This window comes from Arvicola amphibius, chromosome 1 (assembly GCF_903992535.2).
Source record: "Arvicola amphibius chromosome 1, mArvAmp1.2, whole genome shotgun sequence".
Taxonomy (NCBI): domain Eukaryota; kingdom Metazoa; phylum Chordata; class Mammalia; order Rodentia; family Cricetidae; genus Arvicola; species Arvicola amphibius.
In genome coordinates, this window is record NC_052047.1 from 18,924,984 (window position 1) to 18,943,360 (window position 18,377).

The following is an 18,377-nucleotide window of genomic DNA, read 5'->3' on the forward strand; positions in this document are numbered from 1 at the left end:
TTTTGATGTAGCATGCTCTGAACTTTATCATTAATCTCTCTGTCTTAATTTACTTCTCTAGAATACGTAGACATAGTGTAATCTATTTCTTAGGTTCATTATGGAGATTAAACTTGTTAATTATGTAAATATACAGCTATACACAAAGCTACTGAAACATCTTGATGTATAACATTATAGTTTATTATTACAACACTACTATACTTCTATTATCTATTTAATAAATGTCTAAGAACTTTATGATTTTAAAATTGCTTTATTTTATTTACTCAAGATATCATAGAATAAAAGACAAACAAAATCCTTGCTTTCATCCTAACAGGGATTATCCAAAATGCATGATGAGATACTATTAGGATAAGCAAAGCATGAAAAGGTGATAGAGTTGAGGGTTCTATATTTATTTATTTCATTGTTTAAGATAGTCTTGCTATGTAGTCCAGGATAGCCTTGAACTGATGATCTTGTGACAGCCATCTAAGTGATGGGATTAAAGGCCTGTGCCTAAACACATGACTTGTGATTTCTGTTCTTCAAAATATGGTGGTCAGGGCAAACCTACATGAGAAGTGACTATCTGACAATGATAGTGCATAATGAACTGAGGAAAAACCCCATGGGGACATCTGGTAGAGGAACATTCCCGACCATGGGGAAATACTGATGCATGATACTCAGAAGAAAGTCAGGATATAGGGAAGTGAGTGTACAGGAAAAGAGGTGAGGGTGTTATAGAGCTGTGGATGGCATAGTACAAACCCTGGGTTTTAAACTGAGTGAAATGAGAGCTATTAAAGGATTTTGAACATAAGAATGAATTTATTTGACTTGTAAGTTTTCCAGGGCTCTCTGTTGCTGCAATGTAGAGAATTCATAAAAGCAAGAATACATTTGAAGATGTCGCAGTCATCTAGATATGGTGTAATGATGGCACCTGACTAGGGAGTTGTAGTGTGAAGAAGCTGTTTGTCCTTACATACATTTTTTCAAATATTTATGTATGTATGTATGTATGTATGTATGTATGTATGTATTTATTTATTTATTTTTTCATGATTTTTTTAGCATAATAGTTTTTTTTCTCATTTTTTTATTAAAGATTTCCATCTCCTCCCCTCCTCCTCCCCATTCCCTCCCCTCCCTTCCACTCATACCCCCACTCCACCCCTCTTAAAGACAAAGAGCCATCAGGGTTCCCTTCACTATGTTAAGTCCAAGGTCCTCCCAGCTCTCCCTAAGTCCAGGAAAGTGAGCAACCAAACTGACAAGGCTCACAGTGAGCCCGTCCATGCTGTAGAGTTCATGCTCATTGCCATTGTCCTTGGTTTCTCAGTCCTCCTCCACCGTCAGCCACATTCAGAGAGTCCAGTTTGGTCCCCTGTTCCATCAATCCCATTCCAACTGGACTTGGTGGTCTCCCGTTAGATCTGTCCCACCGTCTCAATGGGTAAACGCACTCCACACGGTCCTGACTTCCTTGCTCATGTTCTCCCTCCTTTTGCTCCTCATCAGGACCTTGGGAGCTCAGTCCGGTGCTCCTATGTGGGGCTCTGTCATTTTCTCCATCCAATGCCAGGTGAAGGTTCTATGGTGATATGCAAGATATTCATGAGTATGGCAATAGGATCTGGACATTTCTGGGACCCTCTCCTCAGCTGCCCAAGGACCTAGCTGGGGATGTCTTCCTGGAGACCTGGGAACCCCTCTAGAGTCAAATCTCTGCCAACCCTAGAATGGCTCCCTTAACTAAGATATATAATTCCTTGTTCCCATATCCACCCTTCCTATATCCCAAACTTCCTATTCCCCCAAGCTCTTCCCATCCTCTGCTTCACACTTTTCTCTCCCCATCCCCCCACCCCACCCCACCCCCATGTTTCCATTTTTTGCTTGGCAATCTTGTCTACTTCCAGTATCCAGGAGGATAACTATTTGTTTTTCTTTGGGTTCACCTTCTTATATAGCTTCTCTAGGATTTTTTACGAATTATAGGCTCGATGTCCTTTATTTATGGCTAGAAACCAATTATGAGTGAGTACATCCCATGTTCATCTTTTGGGGCCTGGGTTACCTCACTCAGAATGGTGTTTTCTATTTCCATCCATTTGCATGCAAAATTCAAGATGTCATTGTTTTTTACCACCGAGTAGTACTCTAATATGTATATATTCCACACTTTCTTCATCCATTCTTCCACTGAAGGGCATCTAGGTTGTTTCCAGGTTCTGGCTATTACAAATAATGCTGCTATAAACATAGTTGAACAAATGCTTTTGTAATATGATTGGGCATCTCTTGGGTAAATTCCCAAGAGTGGGATTGCTGGGTCCTGGGGTAGGTTGATACCAAATTTCCTGAGAAACCTCCACACTGCTTTCCAAAGTGGTTGCACAGGTTTGCATTCCCACCAGCAATGGATGAGTTTATCCCTTACTCCACATCCTCTCCAGCAAAGGCTATCATTGGTGTTTTTGATTTTAGCCATTCTGACAGGTGTAAGATGGTATCTCAACGTTGTTTTGATTTGCATTTCCCTGATTGCTAAGGAGGTTGAGCATGCCCTTAAGTGTCTTTTGGCCATTCGAACTTCTTCTGTTGAGAATTCTCTCTTCAGTTCAGTGCCCCATTTTTTAATTGGGTTAATTAGCATTTTAAAGTCTAGTCTCTTGAGTTGCGGGGTTGGTGAAGATCTTTTTCCAGTCAGTAGGCTGCCTTTTTGTCTTAGTGACAGTGTCCTTTGCTTTACAGAAGCTGCTCAGCTTCAGGAGGTCCCATTTATTCAATGTTGCCCTTAATGTCTGTGCTGCTGGGGCTATACGTAGGAAGCGGTCTCCAGTGCCCAAATGTTGTAGAGTACTTCCCACTTTCTCCTCTAACAGGTTCAGTGTTTTCATATTGATATTGAGGTCTTTAATCCATTTGGACTTGAGTTTTGTGCATGGTGATAAACACAGATATACTTTCATTCTTCTACAGGTTGACATCCAGTTATGCCAGCACCATTTGTTGAAGATGCTTTCTTTCTTCCATTGTGTGCTTTTAGCTCCTTTATCAAAAATCAGGTGTTCATAGGTTTGTGGGTTAAGATCTGGGTCTTCTATTCGATTCCATTGGTTGACTTCTCTATTTTTATGCCAATACCAAGCTGTTTTCGATATTGTAGCTCTGTTATAGAGTTTGAAGTCAAGGATGGTAATGCCTCCAGAAGTTCCTTTATTGTATAAGATTGTTTTGGCTATCCTGGGTTTCTTGTTCTTCCATATAAAGGTGATTATTGTCCTCTCAAGATCTGTGAAGAATTTTGATGGGATCTTTAAGGGGATTGCATTAAATCTATAGATTGCCTTTGGTAGTATTGCCATTTTTACTATGTTGATCCTCCCAATCCAAGAGCAAGGGAGATCCTTCCATTTTCTGGTATCCTCTTCAATTTCTTTCTTCAAAGACTTAAAGTTCTTGTCAAATAGGTCTTTCACTTCCTTGGTTAGAGTTAGCCCAAGATATTTTATGCTATTTGTGGCTATCGTGAAAGGTGACGCTTCTCTGATTTCTTTCTCTGCTTCCTGATCCTTTGTATATAGGAGGGCAACTGATTTTTTGGAGTTGATCTTGTATCCTGCCACGATACTAAAGGAGTTTATCAGCTGTAGGAGTTCTTTGGTGGAGTTTTTCGGGTCGCTTATGTACACTATCATATCATCTGCAAATAATGAAAGTTTAACTTCTTCCTTTCCAATTCGAATCCCCTTGATCCCCTTGTTTTGTCTCATTGCTATTGCTAGAACTTCAAGCACTATATTGAAGAGATAAGGAGGGAGTGGACAGCCTTGTCGCTTTCCTGAATTTAGTGGGATGGCCTTGAGTTTCTCTCCATTTAATTTGATGTTAGCTGTCGGCTTGCCGTAAATAGCCTTTATTATATTTAGGAATGACCACTGTATCCCTAATCTCTCCAAGACCTTTATCATAAAGGGGTGCTGAATTTTGTCAAATGCTTTTTCTGCATCTAATGAGATGATCATATGGTTTTTATCCTTCAGTTTATTTATATGATGGATTACATTGATAGATTTTTGTATGTTGAACCAGCCTTGCATCTCTGGGATGAAGCCTACTTGATCATAGTGGATAATTTTTCTAATGTGTTCTTGGATTCTGTTTGCCAGTATTTTATTGAGAATTTTTGCATCAATGTTCATGAGTGAGATTGGCCTGTAATTCTCTTTCTTGGTTGAGTCTATGTGTGGTTTAGGTATCAGGGTAATTGTATCTTCATAAAAGGAATTTGGCAATGACTGTTCTGTTTCTATATTATGAAATACCTTAAGGAGTATAGGTATTAGGTCTTCTTGGAAGTTCTGGTAGAATTCTGCATTGAACCCATCAGGTCCTGGGCTTTTTTTGGTAGGGAGGTTTCTGAAAACAGTTTCTAATTCTTCGCGACTAACAGGACTATTTAGAGCATTTACCTGGTCCTGGTTTAACTTTGGTATATGGTACTTATCTAGAATGTCCATTTCTTTTACATTTTCCAATTTTGTGGCATACAGGCTTTTGTAGTAAGATCTAATGATTCTCTGAATTTCCTCTGTGTCTGTGGTTATGTCCCCTTTTTCATTTCTGTTCTTATTAATTTGTGTGTTCTCTCTCTGCCGTTTGATTAGTTTGGCTAGGGGTTTGTCAATCTTGTTGATTTTCTCCAAGAACCAGCTTCTTGTTTCATTGATTCTTTGGATTGTTTTCTGTGTTTCTATTTTGTTGATTTCTGCCTTCAGTTTGATAATTTCCAGTCTTCTACTCCTCCTAGGTGAGTCTGCTTCTTTCTTTTCTAAAGCTTTCAGGTGTGCTGTTAAGTCTCCAATGTGTGCTTTCTCCGTTTTTTTTTTAAGTGGGCACTTAGTGCTATGAATTTTCCTCTTAGCACTGCTTTCATAGTGTCCCATAAGTCTGAGTATGTTGTGTCTTTATTTTCATTAAATTCAAGAAAGACTTTAATTTCTTTCTTTGGTGTTCTGTAAGCTTCTTGAACCTTATTAGGAATATCTTTCTTTAGTTTTGGGAAGTTTTCTTCTATAATTTTATTAAATATATTTTCTGGACCATTGAGCTGTAATTCTTCTCCTTCTTCTATGCCTATTATTCTTAGGTTTGGTCTTTTTATTGTGTCCCAGATTTCCTGAATGTTTTGTGATGAGAATTTGTTGGATTTGCTGTTTTCTTTGATCAGTGCGTTTATTTTCTCTATGGTATCTTCAGAATCTGAGATTCTTTCTTCTATCTCTTGTATTCTGTAGTCTCTGTTCGTTTACATAGATTTTCCATATCCAGCTGGCCCTTGGGTTGTGTTTTCTTCCTTGCCTCCATTTCAGTTTTCAAGTCTTGCACTGTTTCCATTATCTGTTTGATTGTTTTTTCTTGGTTTCCTAGGATATCATTTACGGATTTACTCAATTCTTCAAACATTTTGTTATTCTTCTCGTCCATTTCCTTAAGGGAGTTTTTCACCTCCTGTTTAAGGGACTCTGTTACTTTCATAAAGTCAATGTTTTCTACTTCTTCTTGATTAGTGTGTTCAAGTCCTCCTGTTATAAGTTCGCTGGGTTCTGGTGCTTTCATGTTGTTTTTCAAATTGTTGGAGGAATTCTTGCATTGGCGCCTGCCCATTTCTTCCTCTGAATAATCCCCTTTGGGTCTTCTTTTAGAAGTTCAATTCACCCCCAATGAATTCAGTTCACTCACCCCAATGAATGATGGATCCTCTGGCAGACTGTCAGGTCTCCTTGCAGGCCTAGCAGCTCGCTGACAGAGGGCCTACCTTGCTGCAGGCAGGCTAATGAAGGAGGGGACCACCCACCGGCCTGGGTGCACTCAATTCCAGGTCCCCGGCGCCCAAACAGGCTGAGCTGTGGGATTTTGTGGCCCCAAAGATGGGAGGATGAGGCGGGGGGGGGGGTGTTCTGGTGCAAGCTGGGAAGGGACAGGAAGAGAGAGGCAGTATCCGGGGAGAATAACCCCTGCAGGAAGAGCAGGAAGTGTGTGTGTGTGTAGGGGGAGGTGGTTGGGGAATGTCGGTGGTCCCTCTCCGGGCAGCTGCCGCGGTTCAGGTGCTCACTCACCCCAATGAATGATGGATCCTCTGGCAGACAGTCAGGTCTTCTTGCAGGCCAAGCAGCTCAGTGACAAAGGGCCTACCTTGCTGCAGGCAGGCTAAAGAAGGAGGGGACCTCCCACTGGCCTGGGTGCACTCAATTCCAGGTCCCCGGCGCCCAAACAGGCATGATTTATTTTTTTATATTTAAAAATTTCCATCTCCTCCTTCCCTCCTCCTCCCCCTTCCTTCCCCACCCCTTCACCCATACTCCCCCTCCCCCCCTCTCCAGGCCAAGGAGCCATCCAGGGTTCCCTACTTTATGTTAAGACCAAGGTCCTCCCAACTCCCCCCAGGTCCAGGAAGGTAATCAACCAAGCTGAGAAGGCTCCCAAAGAGCCCGTCCATGCAGAAGAATCAAAGCCCAGCGCCATTGTCCTTGACTTCTCAGTCAGCCCCCACCGTCAGCCACATTCAGAGAGTCCGGTTTGGTCGCATGTTCCATCAGTCCCATTCCAACTGGAGTTGGTGATCTCCCGTTAGTTCTGTCCCACCGTCTCCATGGGTGAACGCATCCTTCACGGTCCCGACTTTCTTTCTCATGTTCTCCCTCCTTCTGCTCCTCATCAGGACCTTGGGAGCTCAGACCGGTGCTCCATCATTTGGGGCTCAGTCATTTTCTTCATCTATCGCCAGGTGGAGGTTCTATGGTGATATGCAAGAAATTCATCAGTATGGCTATAGGAACTGGCCTTTTCGGGCTCCCTCTCCTCAGCTGCCCAAGGAACTAGCTGGGGGTATCTCCCTGGAAAACCAGGAACCCCTCTAGAGTCAAGTCTCTTGACAACCGTCAGATAGGTCCCTTAATTATATGCTTCCCTGCTCCCATATCCACCCTTCCTGTATGATAGCATTTACTGTTTGATAAGATAGGTTCTCTCTCCCTCCCCCCCTCTCTCTGTGTGTGTGTGTGTGTGCATGTGTACTTGTGTGTGTCTGCTTATGTGTGTGTGTGGGGAGAGAGAGAGAGAGAGAGAGAGAGAGAGAGAGTCAAATGAGACCTCAAGGTTTTTTTTAGTTTGAGCACTTAGAAGATCAAGGCTGCATTTCACTAAGCAAAATAGTAGGAAGTTTAGAGGAACATGGTAACTTTGTGGGTATAATTAGAGCTTGCTATGCTTGTCATGTATGTGGAGATTGTGAGTAGCAGTTTGAGGTGGAGAATGAATTTGGAAATGATAGGTGCCTTGGAACTGGATGAGATACCATAGAGGTGGGTGGAGAGAGAAAACAGATGATTTCTAGAGAGTGAGCCATGGGCTTTCTCAATCAATAAGAGATGGATGAGCACAGGAGGAATTACCAGGCAGACAGAAATATTCATTTCAAGATATAATAAAGGTAGGTGCAGAATTTTAGAAATGATGGTAAGGAGTAATGAACAATGATATCAAACACTGCTGACAAGTTAGGAAGGAAACTGAGAATCATGTGGCTTTAGGAATGATGAAATCCCGGTGATAAAGAGAGGAGTTTTAGCTGGGTGGTGGAGGCCAGAAGAATCACTAGTAAACATAACCTTGATAATGCAAAGAAGCACACATCACCTAGACCTGAAGGTCTACTGAAAGGTAGAGGAGTTACCCTTACCTAGAACCATGAAGAGCTAATTAATAGTAATGAAGGAGAAGAAAGGAAAATAAGTAGGTCTAGTGTTAAACCTGCACATTCATGTTTCTTGGCTTTTGTTGGTGGAGGGAACTCTCTCCCAGTTCATTGCCCTATAATTGGTATTTCATCAAAGATGATGTCTTTAAAAAAATCTAAAGATAAAAACTATAGCTTTAGAGGGAACATTAAAGTAGCAAGTAGTGCTTTCATAGTGATATAGAGAATCGCCAAAAGGAATAAGGTCCAAGAGTTTAATGAAGTGTGTAAATCTAGAGGGTTTGTGACTTAAATTATTTTTACATATGTTTTTTATTTGACCCATAGCACAGGTTTTTATCTGTTTCCATTTTTATTAAACTTTTTTCCAGCATTTAGAAATTTACTGAATAAGCTGGTGACTTTTATGACATCATTGATGAGGGGGCACAAATCACTGAAAGGAGAAAAAATGAAAAGCAGTAGTCTACCATTGAATTATGCAAAAGCAACTACAAAATAACTAGACTACATCTTTTAGACATAAACTAGTATTACTATTTTATCAATAGTGATCCTGCCTTGCAAATTCATTTTACAGAAGAATCAAGTCTTTAGCAGCTCTTGATATAGGAGGAGTAACAACATTAGGTCCCAAGATTTGGGATTGTTACTGAGTTAATTTGAATAATGATGGGAGGTAGCTGTCACATGTGTTCTGTGCAACAGATATCTTGTTTTCTTTAGTCTTTAAAATAGCAATGGGACAGTTTAGTTATGAACACTGAAGTATGGATGAGTTTGTAACCTGCTCAGTGAAGCTGCCAAGCAACTGTAGCAGAGGCATTTAAACCTGAGTCTGCTTTCAGGCCAAGCGAATAATGACTATGGCATTGTTTAAACTCTTTCTACCTTGAACTCCTCACCTTAGACAAATCATCTGGGACTATTACTTATGCATTAAAGATGAAGTCTACTTCCTCTCATCTCATCATTATAATTTCAATCTTTTAGGTCATAATGCTCTGGTCTTTGGGAATCCATTTATGCTTAAAATGCTATTACTTGTGGCAAGGGTCAGTCAATTGACCATTGTCTGTGAATATCTTATTAGTCAACTACACTACATTAATTATCAGGCAGTTTTACTATCCCAGGAGAGAAGATATTTACCCAGGATTAGATCTGGAAATTGGAGAAAATCGGAAATGTATGAAGAAGAAGGATCTCTGGACTGATAGGGAAGTGGTAGGCCTCTGTAGGCAAGAAGAGAGAATTTTATAGACAAAATGACCCTTAGGGCCAAGAGCTTTAACGCCCTCACTTTGCCGTTAACAAACCCCTAGACCACGCTACGGGGTTTTAATGCCCAGACTAAAGCTCTTCTCATTGCAAGACTGCCAGAATTATTTGTCGTCAAGTTTTGGCAATTCTTCTCTATGTTTTGGAACCTGGAGCCAAAAATTCTCTTTCCCTTTACTTGTGCTTTTAATTCCTATAACTCCTTTAGCATTTCTTGGATATATGACATAAGAAACCACTCTTATACCCCTGTTCCCTTCTGACCTTTTTTGTGAGGCTCCAAAATTAAGCCTCCTAATTTGTAAATTTCTACTCATAAAGAAACCAATTACTGAAGACTTACAAATTTGGAGACAAGGAAGGAAAGATAAATTGCACAATCATGCTTAAGACAATTCCAGCTGTCAGTGTTATAGAGTCTGCCAGCAGGAGGAGAATGCACAAGTGGTACTTTCAGAAATCCTCAGAAACAATTAGCTCAGTCTGGGTCATCTTCAGTTTCAATAAAAACTCAAAAAATGTTATTTGTTTTCCTTTCCTTCCTGACCAGGTTTTGACTGACTAGGTTTCTGAGTAGATTTGGGAATAAGAATGAGAAATAGCAAGTAGACAATACTAGGTGCTATATATGAATAAAAAAGATCATGTGTTGGCCACATTCAGAGAGACGGGTTTGGTTGCATGATTCATCAGTCCCAACAGCGGGGACTGACTGAGAAGCAAAGGACAATGGCGCTGGGCTCTGATTCTTCTGCATGGACGGGCTCTGTGGGAGCCTTCTCAGCTTGGTCGATCACCTTCCTGGACCTGGGGGGAGTTGGGAGGACCTTGGTCTTAGCATAGAGTAGGGAACCCTGATGGCTCCTTGGCCTTGAGAGGGAGGGAGGGGAGGTTTGGGTGGAGGGGAGGGGAGGGAAGGGGGAGAAGGAGAGGAGGAAAGGGGGAGGAGGAGGTGAGGGAGGGGGGAGGAGGAGGGGAGGAGATGGAAATTTTTAAATATAAAAAAATAAACCATGAGGAAAAAAAAAAAGATCATGTGTAATTTTAGAAGCCGTGCATGGAGCTTATGCAGTCTTTGAGGCAAGTGGCTGTACCCATGGTCAAACAGAATCTTATAGAAAATTTGATTTTTCATGAAAGATCCTATTAATTTGCAAACTTATATGATTGCCCCAGTTTTACTACTTAATAGTGGTTGTTGATTCTACAGCCAACCATCACTCATCGAACCAGATTTCACTCTTGCTTTCTCTCCTGTGCTAAACAAAACAGAAACAAGAAGACCCGGCATCCTTTGAGGTTATGTGGAATTCGAAGCTATCGATGGAATTTGCCAATGAGTTAGTCAATAGGTCGTTTGTCTGGAGAATCTGTAGGCAGACAGATATTGAACTTTGCATCTTCATCTGGAGTTTACCTTGAAGTCCAGTTTAAAATCAGTCTGTGCAAGTTAAAAACAGGTGCTGGTGTCTTACTTCTATTTAAATAGTATATTATTAGCCCATGCTGAGAAGGCAAGAGGGGAATCCAAGTGTGGGTATAGATATTTTCTTTTCCTTCCTTTCTTTCTTCCTCCCTCATTCTTTCCTTCTCTTTTTTTAGTTTATAACCCTTGTTTAATAGTAGAAACTCAATCTATTTCTTTTATTTTTAAAGTATTAAATTTAGAAAGAATTACAAGACTTCTCTTCCTCTTTTCTTCCTCCACTCTTCCTAGTTACCCTCTTTTGAGTTTCCTCCTCCCCATATCATCCTTCCAGTTGACAGTTTCTTTTTCTTTGAATATATTTTTACACACACACACACACACACACACACACACACACACACACACGCTTGTATTTGTATGCGCAAATATATGTAAATGCTACCTGCTGAGCCTGCTTTTTTATTTATGTGTATATAGTTTTAAGGCTGACCATTCTGTTTTAGACAACCAATAACTCATCCTTGGGAGGAACTATTTCTGCCAGGAGTCAATAGTTGTCTCTAGTTCTTTGTCTAAATATTTCCCCTTCCATATTAACTTGTTCATTGTTAGACATTGCCGTTGTCCCAGACTTACTTTGCAGTTACTTCATTAAGAGACTGTTTCTCAACAAGCTTCCTGGTATTCTCTGTTGGGAGTGTAGGTCTTGTGCTCATAGAGCTCCAGGGAAACCAGGAATGTTAAGTACACAGGTTTGTCTTTGCAGTGGGAGAGATACCCCATTTTTACATTCACAAAATTAGGGATTAGAAGTGATTGATAGCCTGATGATCTGCATTATCTATCGGGTCAGGCCATCTCAAGCTCCTACAACTAGGACCCGAGGTGGCTAGTAATCTAAATGACCCTTACAGGTAAGAGCTCCCCCACCCCCCAAGTTCCCATAACCAGGACAGAAGATATATATCTAAATGATCCTTACATTATCTGTATACTGAGAAGCTCTTCCCAGCTCCCACAACCAGGACCAGAGGTAGCTAATATATCTGAGAGGAGACCAGAGACTTTCTTCAGCCCTTAAGCTAGTACAGGTATTCTATCTCTGAAACCCGTCTTCTTGGAAGAAATGACATGTACTCCAAGTCGAGTTTCAATGCAATTATGTTTACTTGTGTAACAAGGATTGTAATACACCAGAAAACTTCAACCAATTTTTACTGTTTAGATTTATTTGAAATAAACCACCTGAGATCCCCAGGTGGAGCCCCGCTCCCTCTTATTCAATTTCCTACTTCCTATCACCTCTCTCCTGCTATTTCTCACCAAGTTTCCCCCAATTATGGTACCTTTAAGCTTTCCTGTTTTTTTTTTGTGATTATTCCGTGTTGTATATTCTCAACAGAGGATTTGCAGCTAGACATCAGTTTGGAACCTGAAGTACTAAAACTTCATAAAGAAAACATAGTATCTAAGAATAGGAAATGACTTTCTGAACAGAACTCCATTACCCAAGGAATTAAGGCCAACAATCTACAAACAAGTCCCCATAAAACTAAAAAGGTTATGTACAGCTAAGGAAAAAAAATCAGTAGAGTGATGGAGAAACCAATAGAACAAGAAAGACTCCTCTCCAGCTATACTTCAGAAATATGCAAAGAACTCAAATCAAAGAAACAAGAAAAACTCCAAATCTAATAATTAATCTTATTATTATTAATCTAATAATTAAGTAAACAATAACCCAATAAAAAATGGACCAAGTATCCAAATATAGAGTTCCCAATAGAAGTAATAAAAATGGCTAAGAAATAACTTAAAAAGTGTTCATCATTCTTAGCAATCAGGGAAATGCAAATTAAATCAACTTTGAGATTTTGTCTCACCTCAGTCAGAATGGATAACCAATAAGATGACTGATAACCTTGTGGAGAGAGAAGATTCATTTATTGTTGGTGGGAATGCAAATTGGTACACCTTGCAAATCTGTATGAAAACAAACAAACCAAACTCAAAAAAACTAAGATGTACACACACACACACAAACACACACACACACACGCACACACACACGCACACACACAGGTATATAGCATATATTCCAGCCATACCACTCCCGAGCATATGCCCAAAGTACTTGACATCTTGCTCAACTGATACTTGCTCAGCAATGTTCTTGACTGCTCTATTAACAGTAAGCAGGAAATAGAAATAATGTATATATCCTTCAATAGATGAATGGATGATGAAAATGTGCTATATATACAGAATTGAATACTATTCAGGTGGAAATAAAGATGAAACTGGGGCTGGAGAGATGGCTTAGAGGTTGAGTACTGGCTTCTTTTCCAGAGGACGCAGACTCAATCCCAGTACCCACATGGCAGTCCACAACTGTCTGTAACTCCAGTTACAGGGGATCCAATGCCCCATTTTGAACTTCACAAGCACTTGGCATGGATGTTGTGCATAGACATATGGGTAAGCAAAATATACACAAAATAATAAGATAAAAATAAAAAGGCAAGATAAAATCATGAATTTTTCAAATAAATAAACGGAACTAGAAAAAAATCATATTGAGTGAGGTTAACCTAGACCTGAAAGACAAATGATGAATGTTCTTTCTTGTCTGTAGTCCTTAGCTTCAAACTGAGAGTTTAATTAATATTTTGGGGTATGTATAACAATGAAAGTTTGTTACAATACCAACTCGATGGTGACAGAAAAATTGCCAAGTGTGTTTCTTTTGCTTAACTTAATTTGATAATTCTCAAAATTAATTTGATAAGAACAAAAACTTTAGTTTTTAAAGATATCAGTACAGGAAAAAATAGAGTAAATTTTTGTACCAACAGGTATTCGTCTATTTCTCAGACACTTTTAAAGGTATATACATAGTATGGAGTGGGAGGCTTTTAAGTTTCCCTCTAGTATGTTAGATCTATTTCTGTATATGTGCATATATCTGTGTGACATGTACAAGTGTGTGCACCTGCCATGTGTAGAAAGTAGGTGTTATAGAATGTCCTGTTTTCCCTAGATTCTGTTATTCATAATATTAAGAATAATATAATAATCCAATCATAACAAACCCCAATTCATCTTGTTAGATGGACTGAAAGAGATACTTTGCGAATACAGCAATTCATGGGACTCAACTGGGCCTGTCTTCTGTGATTTTATTTTTCTTGCACATAGGATGTAATTGAGTTAGCAATGGGTGAGTAGTGGTAAACAGAAGTCAAATGAATGCTTCAAATAAAAGAAGTAACACCATTAAGCACCCCCTCACTGTTGGGATGATAGAGAATAGCACTAGAAGTGTTGCATGTGGGAGGCATCTGTGGTCACAGACGTCACCCACGGTTTCATATGGAGCTGGCATCTAATGCTTACATCTAAGTGGTATTCCCATTGGACTGTGTTCATTAGAGCGGAACAGATAGATACACAGTATTGGAAAGGCAGGGAGAAGACATGGCTGTGGAGGGACAGTCAAAGCTACTCTCTTGGTCTATCAGGAGCAGTGCCACTTCTGATACTGTGACCAAATGAGGATGGTACGCAGAGAAATTCAGGATCTAGTCCACCTGATGTAATTTCAGGTTTTTATTTTTTCATTTATGTGAACAGGAACAGATATTCTGCTGAGAAATTTTCTGGATCTTGTTAACAGGACCTTTGTGGTTTGTGCACATGACATGTTACCATGATGAAAGGAATAAGGCATTTATATAGTTTTTATTGGTGCTGTTTGTTTTTGTTTTGTTTGTTGAGATAGGGTCTCTTTATGTAACACAAGTTGGCCATTATCATAGCTCATTTTCCTTTTGCTTTGATAAAACACTCTGACAAAAGCAGTTTAAGAAAGATAGGGTTTTTTTAATCTCACAGCTCAGGGAACAGTCCAGACAGCAGGATCCTGAAACAGCTTTCACCTTATATCTATAGTCTGACGAGAGCAAGGCGTGCACGCTCTCAGCCTGCTTTCTTTATCTTATACTGGAAATGGTTCCACCCATAGTTAAGACTGGCCTTCTTACATTAGAGGGTGTGATCAGCATATTCCCCCATAGGCACGCCCAGAGGTTCGTCTCCCATGTGATTGTAGAGTTTGTTAAGTAGATAATTAACAAAAGCCATCAAAGTTTATCCAGGCCTCTTGCTTTAGCCTCCTAGTGCTGGGGGATTCTACACCTGTGCCACCATGCCAGGAATTATTCTATAAAGCAGAGGATACTTGAAAATTCTGGAACGTAGAGTTAAAGATTAACCGATCAGTAAACAGGAAAAAGGAAGATAAGGACAATCTAGAAACAATCTTAATGCGATGAAATCAGTTTTTATTTTATATCTTTCATAATTTCATCTTCTTTGCTCCTTCTTCTCAACCCTTTCTCCCCCCCCCCCAACAGTTCCTCTTCTGCTCCCTTCCTCCTTCTCTTCCTCCCTCCACCTTCTTTTTCCATTTCAGTATTTATTTTTGAAGCATGGGTAAGAAAACAGTTACTAGCTGTCAAGAGGACATAGATAAAAGGGCGTATATAAACTCTCTCCTCCTATTCTATTTTATTTGGCAGAAAAGAATAAAAGGTAGTAAGGGAAGGTAGTAATTATTGACCCTTGGTATTAACTTTGTTCTCTTGGGTAAGCACATAATTAGGTTGTTCTTTAAAATGCATATTATGTAGTTGGCAGCACACTCTGGCTCAGATCCGATAACTTCTTATGTAGGCAGCTTTTAAAATGTACATCATGTACCAAAGGAGCTTTTCTGGTCTATTGGGTAAATATGTATTAAAGTAATTTTTAAAATACTTATGAACTCAATAGGCTGGAAGTGGTCAATGGTTTAATGAATAGTCATGCATTTTTAAACATGTATTATTATTTATGCACTGACCCAAGTGAGAAAAATCTCTTTAAAAATGGCATATTCTTGATGACTGTGTAATTTTGCAGTAAAATCTTAAAAGTATTTCAGGAGAGCAGGAGCCAATTTTAAAATTGCATTATCTCATTGTCCCTTCACCTCATTTTTCCTGCTTCTCCTCCTCTTATGGGATGTATTTTAATAGGTTCATTTTTATGGCCTCCCTGCTGGCCTAATTTCATTTTCATAGATTAAAGCCGATTTACATTCTAATTGTAATTTAAATTTAGAATTTATCCTATGTTGATTCATAATGCCTGGCACACAGTAGGAACTCAATCAATATCTACCGAGTGGGTCTTTATTTGTTGTCCTGTGGGCAGGCAAGCATTCATCTTGTGCCTCATATGCTAAGCACCACACAAGGGATCAGTTAGAGGCTTCTCTCTGTCGTAAATAGAACATTCTGCAGTCCAAAAAAGATGCAGTTTCTATGTTCAGTTTGTCGGTCACATAGCTTCCTTTAAGTCTGTTGGTATTCTCTTCTAGGAAAGGGTAACAATAGTGTAACATCACAGGTTTCTCAGGCATCTGTGGTCACCTTAGAAATAAAATGCCTGAGATAGCACCCAATGCCCACTGAGCCCTCAGAGTTCTTCTTTTATACTCTGGCCTGAAACCCCACCCAATATGGAATATGCTTGTTTCAAAACATTAGAGGTATCTATAAACCACAGTATGTTAATCATAAGTACCAAGAGAAAAATCCAGGGGCAGTGAGATGTCTCAGCAGGTAAAGGTGCTTGCCACACACAGAAAAGTAATTTTTAAAAATAAGAAAACACAATCTAACAGACAAACATATATCATCCTCTAGTGTCAGAAGCACAATTCCTCAACAATTCTGTGTTACAATTGTAGACCACAACTTTCTCTGGACTTCACTGGCCACCAATATCCACACTACCATTCAGATCCCAGAATTCCCTGCCCTTCCTTGCCCCTCCTCCCCGAGTATGGCTATACTCCAGGTGGGCTTTTCCTCTTTCCCTATTCTGCATATCCTGTGGAAATACAAGAAGGTCCTCTCTTAATTTCAGAAAATTCCACAAATAAACAAACTACCTGCCAAAAAGCGAGATTTGTCTAAGAGCAAGCAGGGTAATGATATCTCCTGCAGCACACCACAATAACTAGGGGCTTGAGAATACGTGTTATTAGCATGCTCACTGAGCTGCCTCAAATCTTATTTGGAGGCAGGCATGATATAAATAAATAAACATGTTCCTTGGATCTTTACTGCTTGAGGTTTAGTGAGCTGCTTCAATCTTGGAAGCACATTAAAATGGCTGCTACATAATTGGATTTCTTTGCTATTAGGGAAGCAGCTCTCCAAGTTTTACCATGTAGTCCATGTTCAAGAAGAAGCAGCAGCTGTATCTGGATGGAAATGCTAGCAGTGAGGTGACTTTTGGCTCACTTGAAGAATGGGAAAGGAGATAGGAGTATGCAAATTCCCATGACCCTACTCTACTCGTAGCATGGTATTTTTGGTAGATGGATGAGCCAAAGGGCATGCTAGCTGTCAAAATATTTGTTGTGTTGGCCTATGACATTTTCTACTACTAAATTTAGACTGTGGATTGTTCATGGTTCTTAAACTAGGAAGCTCTGATGTATTCAATGACTTTCTTTAAAATGGAAATTCTAGGAAGGTGATCGACCAAGCTGAGAAGGCTCCCACAGAGCCCGTCCATGCAGAGGAATCAGAGCCCAGCGCCATTGTCCTTTGCTTCTCAGTCAGCCCCCGCTGTTGGCCACATTCAGAGAGACGGATTTGGTCGCATGATCCATCAGTCCCATTCCAACTGGAGTTGGTGATCTCCCTTTAGTTCTGTCCCACCGTCTCCATGAGTGAACGCACCCCTCACGTTCCTGACTTTCTCCCTCATGTTCTCGCTCCTTCTGCTCCTCATCAGGACCTTGGGAGCTCAGTCCAGTGCTCCAATGTGGAGCTCAGTCACCTTCCCCATCTGTCGCCAGCTGGAGGTTCCCTCATGGTCCTGACTTTCTTTCTCATGTTCTCCCTCCTTCTGCTCCCCATCAGGACCTTGGGAGCTCAGTCCGGTGCTCCAATGTGGGGCTCTGTCATTTTCTTCATCTATCGTCAGGTGGAGGTTCTATGGTGATATGCAAGAAATTCATCAGTATGGCTATAGGAACTGGCCTTTTCAGGCTCCCTCTCCTCAGCTGCCCAAGGAACTAACTGGGGGCGTCTCCCTGGAAACCTGGGAACCCCTCTAGGGTCAAGTCTCTTGACAACCCTCAGGTAGCTCCTTAAGTTAAGATATATGCTTCCCTGCTCCCATATCCACCCTTCCTATATCCCAAGCACCCCATTCCTCCGAGCTCCCCCCATTCTTCCCTTCACACTTTTCTCTCCCCATCTTCCCTTGGCCCAGTCTTGCCCAACCCTCAAGTTCCCAATTTTGCCTGGCGATCGTGTCAACTTCCAATATCCAGGAGGATTACTATATCTTTTTTTGGGAGTTCACCTTCTTATTATCTTCTCAAGGATCCCAAATTTATAGGCTCCATGTCCTTTAATTATGGCTAGAAACCGATTATGAGTGAGTACATCCCATGTTCATCTTTTTGGGTCTGGGTTACCTTACTCAGGGACAAAGTCAGGAACGTGAGGGGTGCGTTCACTCATGGAGACGGTGGGACAGAACTAAAGGGAGATCACCAACTCCAGTTGGAATGGGACTGATGGATCATGCGACCAAACCCGTCTCTCTGAATGTGGCCAACAGCGGGGGCTGACTGAGAAGCAAAGGACAATGGCGCTGGGCTCTGATTCTTCTGCATGGACGGGCTCTGTGGGAGCCTTCTCAGCTTGGTCGATCACCTTCCTGGACCTGGGGGGAGTTGGGAGGACCTTGGACTTAGCATAGAGTGGGGAACCCTGATGGCTCCTTGGCCTTGAGAGGGAGGGAGGGGAGGTATGGGTGGAGGGAAGGGGAGGGAAGGGGGAG